This window comes from Bufo gargarizans, chromosome 4, assembly GCF_014858855.1.
Source record: "Bufo gargarizans isolate SCDJY-AF-19 chromosome 4, ASM1485885v1, whole genome shotgun sequence".
Classification (NCBI taxonomy): domain Eukaryota; kingdom Metazoa; phylum Chordata; class Amphibia; order Anura; family Bufonidae; genus Bufo; species Bufo gargarizans.
The window spans coordinates 157,232,485-157,242,616 of record NC_058083.1 but is presented as its reverse complement, the minus strand read 5'-3'; positions in this window follow the sequence as shown (position 1 = coordinate 157,242,616).

The window sequence follows — 10,132 nt, the reverse complement described above, 5'->3', positions numbered from 1 at the left end:
CCACAATGTCATTTTCTTCCTCTGCAGTTATAATCTGTCACCTAGTGGAAGGGAAGGAAAACTGTAGACTGCTACTACTACTGGCCAGATGGCCTGTGCCAACTGTGCTGCTGCTTGCACTACTAGAGCCACCCACATTCTCACTTGCAGATAGTAACATAGTAACATAGTACATAAGGCTGAAAAAAGACATTTGTCCATCCAGTTCGGCCTGTTATCCTGCAAGTTGATCCAGAGGAAGGCAAAAAAAAAACAACCCTGTGAGGTAGAAGCCAATTTTCCCCACTCTAGGGGAATAAAAAATTCCTTCCCGACTCCAATCAGGCAATCAGAATAACTCCCTGGATCAATGACCCATCTCTAGTAGCTATAGCCTGTAATATTACTACACTCCAGAAATACATCCAGGCCCCTCTTGAATTCTTTTACTCACCATCACCACCTCCTCAGGCAGAGAGCTCCATAGTCTCACTGCTCTTACTGTAAAGAATCCTCTTCTATGTTTGTGTACAAACCTTCTTTCCTCCAGACGCAGAGGATGTCCCCCCGTCACAGTCACAGTCCTGGGGATAAATAGATGATGGGAGAGATCTCTGTACTGACCCCTGATATATTTATACATATTAATTAGATCTCCCCTCAGTCGTCTTTTTTCTAAAGTGAATAACCCTAATTTTGATAATCTTTCAGGGTACTGTAGTTGCCCCATTTCATTTATTACTTTAGTTGCCCTCCTCTGGACCTTCTCCAGTTCTGCTATGTCTGCCTTGTTTACAGGAGCCCAGAACTGTACACAGTACTCCATGTGTGGTCTGACTAGCGATTTGTAAAGTGGTAGGACTATGTTCTTATCACAGGCATCTTTGCCCCTTCTGATACAACCCATTATCTTATTGGCCTTGGCAGCAGCTGCCTGACACTGGTTTTTGCAGCTTAGTTTGCTGTTTATTAAAATTCCTAGATCCTTTTACATGTCAGTGTTACCGAGTGTTTTATCATTTAGTATGTACGGGTGACTTGCATTATTCCTTCCCATGTGCATAACTTTACATTTGTCAGTGTTAAACCTCATCTGCCACTTATCTGCCCAAGCCTCCAATCTATCCAGATCCCTCTGTAGTAGTATACTGTCCTCTTCAGTGTAAATTACTTTACACAGTTTAGTGTCATCTGCGAAAATTGATACTTTACTACGCAAGCCTTCTACAAGATCATTAATAAATATATTGAAGAGAATAGGGCCCAATACTGACCCCTGAGGTACCCCCCTAGTGACAGTGACCCAATCTGAGTGTGTACCGTTAATAACCACCCTCTGTTTTCTATCATTGAGCCAGTTACTTACCCACATACAGACGTTTTCTCCCAGTCCGAGCATTCTCATTTTATATACTAACCTTTTATGTGGTACAGTGTCAAATGCTTTGGAGAAGTCCAGATATACGACATCCATTGATTCGCCGCTGTCAAGTCTAGAACTTACCTCCTCATAGAAACTGATTAAATTAGTTTGGCATGACCGATCCCTCATGAAGCCATGCTGATATGATGTTATTTGCTTATTTCCGTTGAGATGCTCTAAGATAGCATCTCTCAGAAAACCTTCAAACAGTTTACCCACAACAGATGTTAAACTTACCGGCCTATAGTTTCCAGGCTCTGTTTTTGGACCCTTTTTGAATATTGGCACCACATTTGCCATGCGCCAATCCTGTGGGACATTCCCTGTCAGTATAGAGTCCGCAAATATCAGAAATAAGGGCCTGGCTATGACAATACTTAATTCCCTTCGGATACGGGAGTGTATGCCATCCGGTCCTGGCGATTTGTCTATTTTAATCTTTTTAAGTCGCTGATGTACTTCTTCCTGGGTCAGACAGGACACTTTTAATGGGAAATTTATTTTTACATTCTGCATGTCATCTGACAGTTTATTTTCCTCAGTAAATACATTGGAGAAAAAAATATTTTACAGTTTTGCTTTCTCCTCGTTGCTCTCTGCGACTCCCCCCTCATTACTCTTTAACAGGCCGACACCTTTAGATTTATACTTTTTAACATTTATATAATTGAAGAACATTTTAGGGTTAGTTTTACTCTCTTTGGCAATTAATCTCTCGGTCTCTAGTTTGGCCAATTTTATTTGTTTTTTCCATGTTCTTTTTTTTTCCTTATAGTTTTTCAGTGCTTCTGTGCTACACTCCTGTTTTAGTGATTTATATGCTTTATTTTTGTCATTTATTGCTTTCTTTACAGTTTTCTTTATCCACATTGGTTTCTTTTTGTTCCTTAACCTTTTATTCCCATACGGTATGTACCTCTCACAATGAGATTTTAGGATGTTTTTAAAAATATCCCATTTTGTGGCTGTATTTTTATTTTTGAGGACTTTGTCCCAGTTAGTTAGGCCTATGGCCTCTCTTAGTTGGCTAAATTTAGCTTTTTTGAAGTTTGGTATTTTTGTTCCTCCCTGTAGAAACGCTCTTTTAAATGATAATTGGAAGGTTATTACTTTATGGTCACTATTTACCAGGTGTCCCCCAACCTGCGCGTCTGTTGTTCTGTCAGGCCTATTGGTTAATACTAAGTCCAGTATGGCTGTCCCTCTAGTCGGGTCCTGAACCAGTTGGGAAAGGTAATTGTCTTTGGTTATTGCCAAGAACCTGCTTCCCTTTTGAGATATACAAGTTTCAGTTTCCCAGTCTATATCTGGGTAGTTGAAGTCCCCCATAATAACCACTTCATTATGATTTACCACCTCGTCTATCTTGTTAAGTAGTAGATTTTCTGTGGACTCTGGTATATTTGGCAGATGATGTGGCAGTTTTCCATTACCCCACCCCTTGCCACTCTGAGGTTTACCAAACATTTTATTTTGAAGCCCATTCAAACAATGAGACTGTGGAGCTGTAAAATTGAAGAAGATTTGCAACAGCTTTTTGGAAAAAAATGTGCAGTTGAACAGTGTCCAGAGCAACTATGATACAGCAGCAGGTTCATATGATTCTTTTTTAGATATTAAATGCATTGCTAGCTGAATCCTACATATTAGAAAAAAGAAATGCTGTATCTTTAAAGCATATCTAGCCTTTCAGCAAACTTTGCATTAATCAATAGTACAGTGTGTGTACATGAGGAATAACACTATTACTTCTAATTTATTTTGGCTGTTTTCCTCTGTACATACTAAATGTCTAGTTTGTAGTTCTCCCAGATCTGGTGGGCGGAGACTAGCTTCCATCCACTATACACACAGAAAGTAGAGGGAAAACTGTTTCCTAACCTTCTATTACTCAGAAGCAGCCCCAGGATCATGGAGTACATTACAAAGAAGTACTGACCTGTATGGTTATGAATAAAGCACTTTAGCTGAGATATAACCTTCCTATTTAGTTGAAGAAGTCTCTTTGCCTATGTGCCTCACTCAGCAGCATTCAGCGAGGGGATGGGGAGGTAAACAACTGATAACATTAAAACTAGACATTTCTCTCTGATAACATATATTATAAAGTTTTTTATGGTCACTTGTACTACTAATTTATTTAAAGCTGTGTGAAAAGTTAGTGACCGTTTTAATAGCAAAGAAAGCACAGTATTGTTAATGGCTGGAAGCAACAAAGTAACACACAGTAGACTAAATGACCCTTGCCATCCCTAGCTAAGACCTCTATCAATTAATTAAATCCATTTAACTAAATCTCTAAATCTTTCCCTATAAGACCTGAACTTGCTGTATTGGCTATGTGTCTAAAGATAACTGTCTTTCTTTGCTTTATATTTGGCAGAGAATTCCTGCTCAGAATGACAATTTCCTTGTTTGAAATCATAGTTCATATGACACGTCTATGTAGTCACTCTTAATTGGCCAAGGCTGATTAAAAAGCATCACGGACAAGTTCACCCCACAGGGCCCCTCCCGGGGCCATATGATCCTCCATCTTCACCTTCTCTGCCCTGCTGTGCTCACTACTATACTGTGAAAACAAGACTTTGGCTTTGTTTGCAAGATGAATTTTGGGGAAAGTTTAAACGAATTTGATTCATTTAGAAATGATTTGCTCAGATGAAATCACGAACCTTGGTTCTAATCAGTTTCAATTCTATGTGATACAAGAAAAGCCACTTTCTCTGTGCCAGGTAAAGGACGGTATTCTTTGGCCATAGATCTCACTGGCACAGCCAATTTGTTCTAGCATCTGGTTGGCAACATCCAGAAACCAAAGGTCAATAATAAGCAATCCATTCAATATCCTCAAGGTGTTTCTTCGCATCTGGAATTGTTACATCATTTTTGAAAGCCTTCTGTTCCTCTACCTGTGCCCAATGTGTGAACAAATCCTAAAACTTCAAACATATTGCCATTAGTATGGACTCATGTCTACAGACTCCTGTGAGCGTATACAGCATCTTTGATGAATATGGTACACCCCTGGAAGTATCATGCAGCTGCACACATATAGCATTTGGCCTCTGCTGTGTGCATAATTGTTGTAGTAATATACAGGTCTTTCGTATGCAATTTGTATTACACCCTGGTGGAAGAAAACCACAGTAAGAGATGCTGTTAAATCAGTATTAAACAAGCCACATGTTGTCTTTGTGAGCTCAGCCCCAGAAATTTAGGAATAGTGATGGTAGTGTAAGATAATAACAGATTTACTTTTTTGCCGGTCTTGTTAATAAGAGAGAGGTGTCAATTAATCTTATCTATCTTTTCAAATATTAGCCACCAAAATCATTTAATTCCTTCTTAATCGATAACATTCTCAAGGTCATTTAATTTATTACTATAATGAGTAAAGAAACATCCCAAGACATAATCAAATTCCCCAGCTCATTATCACTTTGTAGATTTTTTTAATCAGGACCAAATAATCAAATTACAACAAGCCATAATAAATATAATTGGATTTCTAGATTCAAGGCAGATTAAAACAGGTTTTTCTTTATAGTGGTCCATTTAAGTCAACCCCACCGGTCAGGTTTTGTATTATACTTTAAATATGTTTTTATTAAGTAGACTTTTGTCCATAATAGCGATGTTACATGAGTACTAATGACACTGATATGGGAAAGAGAATGTAATTACATTGATGAATTGCGTACTATAAGAAAAGGTGACCTTAACCTATTTCTTGTTTGTATGGAAGCAAAAGCATTATGTGACACAAAGCCAGCAGCTTCTCAGCTTCATATCTCATGACTCTTTAAGGGTCACTAACTTTTCAAATAACTTTTTATATGTCATTGAGACATACACTGACGAGCAAAAGGGTAACAATGTTTTGAACTTTTGACTTTCAGGCTCCATATCTCACCATCCACTAATGCTTTGAACGTGAGACTGACACAAATATTTGTTTTCACAAAGTTTGCTGCTAAACTGCTTTTAGATCTTTTAGACCTTGTTTCTGTGATGTAGTGAAATATAATTACATGCACTTTATACGTTTCAAAGGCTTTTATCGACAATTACATGATATTTATGCAAAGAGTCAGTATTTGCAGTGTTGGCCCTTCTTTTTCAGGACCTCTGCAATTCGACTGGGCATGCTCTCAATCAACTTCTTGGCCAATTCCTGACTGATAGCAACCCATTCTTTCATAATCACTTCTTGGAGTTTGTCAGAATTAGTGGGTTTTTGTTTGTCCACCCGCCTCTTGAGGATTGACCACAAGTTCTCAATGGGATTAAGATCTGGGGATTCTACAGGCCATGGACCCAAAATGTCAGCGTTTTGGTCCCCGAGCCACTTAGTTATCACTTTTGCCTTATGGCACGGTGCTCCATCGTGCTGAAAAATGCATTGTTCTTCACCAAACTGTTGTTGGATTGTTGGAAGAAGTTGCTGTTGGAGGGTGTTTTGGTACCATTCTTTATTCATGGCTGTGTTTTTGGGCAAAATTGTGAGTGAGCCCACTCCCTTGGATGAGAAGCAACCCCACACATGAATGGTCTCAGGATGCTTTACTGTTGGCATGACACAGGACTGATGGTAGCGCTCGCCTTTTTTTCTCCGACACAAGCCTTTTTTCTGATGCCCCAAACAATTGGAGAGAGTCTTCATCGGAGAATATGACTTTGCCCCAGTCCTCAGCAGTCCATTCACCATATTTTCTGCAGAAGATCAATCTGTCCCTGATGTTTTTTTGGAGAGAAGTGGCTTCTTTGCTGCCCTTCTTGACACCAGGCCATCTTCCAAAAGTCTTCATCTCACTGTGCGTGCAGATGCGCTCACACTTACCTGCTGCCATTCCTGAGCAAGCTCTGCACTGGTGGCATTCCGATCCCACAGCTGAATCCTCTTTAGGAGACGATCCTGGCGCTTGCTGGACTTTCTTGGACGCCCTGAAGCCTTCTTAACAAGAATTGAACCTCTTTCCTTGAAGTTCTTGATGATCCTATAAATTGTTGATTGAGGTGCAATCTTAGTAGCCACAATATCCTTGCCTGTGAAGCCATTTTTATGCAACGCAATGATGGCTGCACGCATTTCTTTGCAGGTCTCCATGGTTAACAATGGAAGAACAATGATTTCAAGCATCACCCTCCTTTTAACAGGTCAAGTCTGCCATTTTAACCCAATCAGCCTGACATAATGATCTCCAGCCTTATGCTCGTCAACATTCTCACCTGAGTTAACAAGACGATTACTGAAATGATCTCAGCAGGTCCTTTAATGACAGCAATGAAATGCAGTGGAAAGTTTTTTTTGGGATTAAGTTAATTTTCATGGCAAAGAAGGACTATGCAACTCATCTGATCACTCTTCATAACATTCTGGAGTATTTGCAAATTGCTATTATAAAAACTTAAGCAGCAACTTTTCCAATTTCCAATATTTATGTAATTCTCAAAACTTTTGGCCACGACTGTACTATCATTTTATAGAAAATGATCTTGGCTATCTCATACATAAATTGGACTTGCAAATATTTAGCATATGATTAGTTATTCAGATTCTTATCATGTAACATGCATTGTTTCTGGTGGTGGAACAATCTTTTTTCTTCTTGTATACTACAAAATACAACCTGTTCTCATATCCCCTAATATCTCTGTGTGTTATTAGGTTGATTCCCAAGTGAAAGCTCACTGGTTCGAATCAAGGAGCAGCCATGAAGAAGATTTCCCAAGAGAAGAGAAACAGCATCATCCAGTTTATCGATAGTGGTATCTCGGCCAAGAAAATTGCCAAACTGCATCATGTGAGTGCCATGACAGTTGGAAGAATACAATATGAAATCCGTTTATCCATTCCAAAGCCAAGAGGTGGACATCCAGGCAAAATATTGGAGTCAATAAATCGGCTTTTCAGAAGGTCTATCATTTCTCGCACAACAAACATGGCAGTGGAGGTTTCTTTATAATAGTTTTATGCTTTATAATAGTGAGATCGCAAACGTCTATGCATGCACCGTGTGACACGCATTACACAAGTGTGGAATGGTGGCCCCAAAAAAGGTAAAGAAGCCTCAACTTCAAAATCCTAATAAGAAGCATCGGCTCAAGTATCGAAAAAAGTACGAACAGTGCAAAGTAGAAGATTGGAAAAGGGTGATTTGGAGCGTTGAGACAAAAGTCAATAGACTGGGCTCTGATGGGTGCAAATGGGCACCTGGAAGAAACAAGGGAAAAGGGGACTAACTGATTGAGAAATTGAATAAACTGTCAAGCTCAGTAGAGGGAACCTGATTATATGGAGTTGCTTCACAGCCAAAGGCGTTGAATACTTGACCAGGATCAATGGTGATTTCAATGCTGAGCTGTATGTGAGTATCCTACAAGACAAGACTTCGTACACTCAAGTACTATGGGTATGAAAAGGACGACATAGTGTTCCAGCAGGACAATGACCTGAAGCATACTTCAAGATTGGTGAAGAAATGGTTCAATGACAATGAAGGTGCTGGGTTGGCCCCCGCAGTCCATAGACCTCCACCCAATCGAACACTTGTAGGAAGAGCTGAAGAAAAAGCTGTATTCATATCCCAGTGAGTAGACCAGTGTGCACCAACATTGGGAACGTGTAGAAGAGACCTGGAAATAGATTTTGGTCGAGACATGCCTGAATCTGATCGAGAGCATGCCCAGAAGGATTCAGGCAGTTTTGAAAGCCAAAGATGGATTTGCAAAATGCTAACAAAATATAAAAAATAAAAATGTATAATTTTAGGAGCAAAACAGTAACAATGCAGTTACATGACAAGAATCTGCATAACAAATCATATGCTAAATAGTTGCAAGTCTAATTTATGTATGAGATAACCAAGGTGATTGTCTATAAAATGATGGTAGTCTTATGTTCAAAGCTGTAGTGACTGGTGAGATATGGAGCCTGAAAGTCAAAAGTTCAAAACATTGTTACCCATATGCTCGTCAGTGTATCAAAAGATTGGTGGGGATTTTAATCCTGATACACCCACTGAACCCTTGAACAAGAATGCGTTCTCTCTCCTTGCTGCATGTAACAAGCTCCATAAAAGTCCATAGGTCTGTCTAGAGTCCGTCCTCAGCAGCAAAGAGACAGAGCACATTATGCATGTTTTTCTCTCCCCTCATTCTAGGTATAGTGGGGGTCTCAGCATTTAAACTACAACCGATCTAAACTTTTCATAGTTATGACTCTCTCTCTTCTTGGATTATCTTATTTTCTGAATTGTGCTAGTCCTGAATTTTTTCTTGATTGACTATGCATTCAGTCTTCTGATTTTGCTACTACAAATTGGATTCTTTACTTCCACCAGCCATTGCCACAGGTTCCACACCAGAAATGCACTTCTCAGTCTCTACAAAATAAATAGCCTCCCTCGGCGGTCTTCATCCAACCTTTGCCAATCAACTTTTATTTTATGGAAACTATCAATTCTCTTATGTAATGCGATCAGAGTTAAGCCACAGAAGCCTCTTCCTAATGAGCAGCAGAGAATATTAATTTTCTGCTGCATGCCTTGCTGACCTGTTAGCAGAATATAACAGCCTGTATTCAGCTAATATCCCTTACAGGTTGCCTTAAATCCATCTGCAAATGCATGCTGTTTCTCTGTAGACTGTGCTCCCAGTTTAAAAATAATAGCACCAGATGGTGCCGCCAAAATAATGTTATACAGTGATATACACAATAATTCCATTAAGCAATTCCTAAATATCAGGAACTATACTGGGACAAATAAAGATCACCATAATTTCATGTTGATGTTTTCAGATGTGCCAAGCTTGCTACTTGCTAGCGCCAAGGAGTAGAAACTGATTGCCTTCACCAGGATCAGACTGTTATTAGTGAGATCTGACAGATTCCATATGAGCTGGACACATTTATCTCTGTGTGTGCAGGATTAAAGGGGTGTTCAAGGACCAGCCTATTCTTAGCAATGTCCATCAATATAAGATTGGTGGGGTCCCTACTCTTGGCAGTCCCACCAATCAGCTGTTTGAATAGACCATGGCACTTGTGCAGCCTCTTCAATGTTTATGTCGAACCATTGACCTACACGCCATCTACTTAGCAGCGGCGGTGAAGGATATTGTTTCAAAACCCCTCAAACTGCTGATTGGCTGGGGTGCTGAGAGTCAGAAAGATACTGTGGAATGCTATGGGAGGACGTGAAGCTATAGGACCACTATCAATGTATGGAACATGCTGATGGCAGCTCCATTACTGAGTGGAGGGCACTAAGGGTAACACCAATACAGAGTGGGGGTAGTATCAGGGGTGCACCACCAATGAGGCCAGGTGAGGCGATCGCCTCAGGCAGCATCATGTAAGGGCAAGAGGGGGGCAGCGGAAGGGCCATGGGCAATGAACGATTTCATTGTGGCAAAGGGGTTAGGTTAAGAAATTGGTATGGAGGGCGCCTTTTCAGGAAGGCTAGGTGAACCGTTGGGTAGCATTACTGATTGGCGAACCTAAGAGGCACAGTTTCAGAGTGTGTTCATAAAGGGGCACCATTACTGAGTGGGAGGAAATAAGGGCGCATATTATTGAGTTGGGGTGCCATTACTAAGTGGGCATAATTATTGTGTGGGCACTAAGAGGGCATCATTACTAAGAGGGGCATAATTATTGTGTGTAGTCGCACCAATACTGAGGGGCACAATTAGTTTGAAGGGAATTAAGGGGGCATCATTACG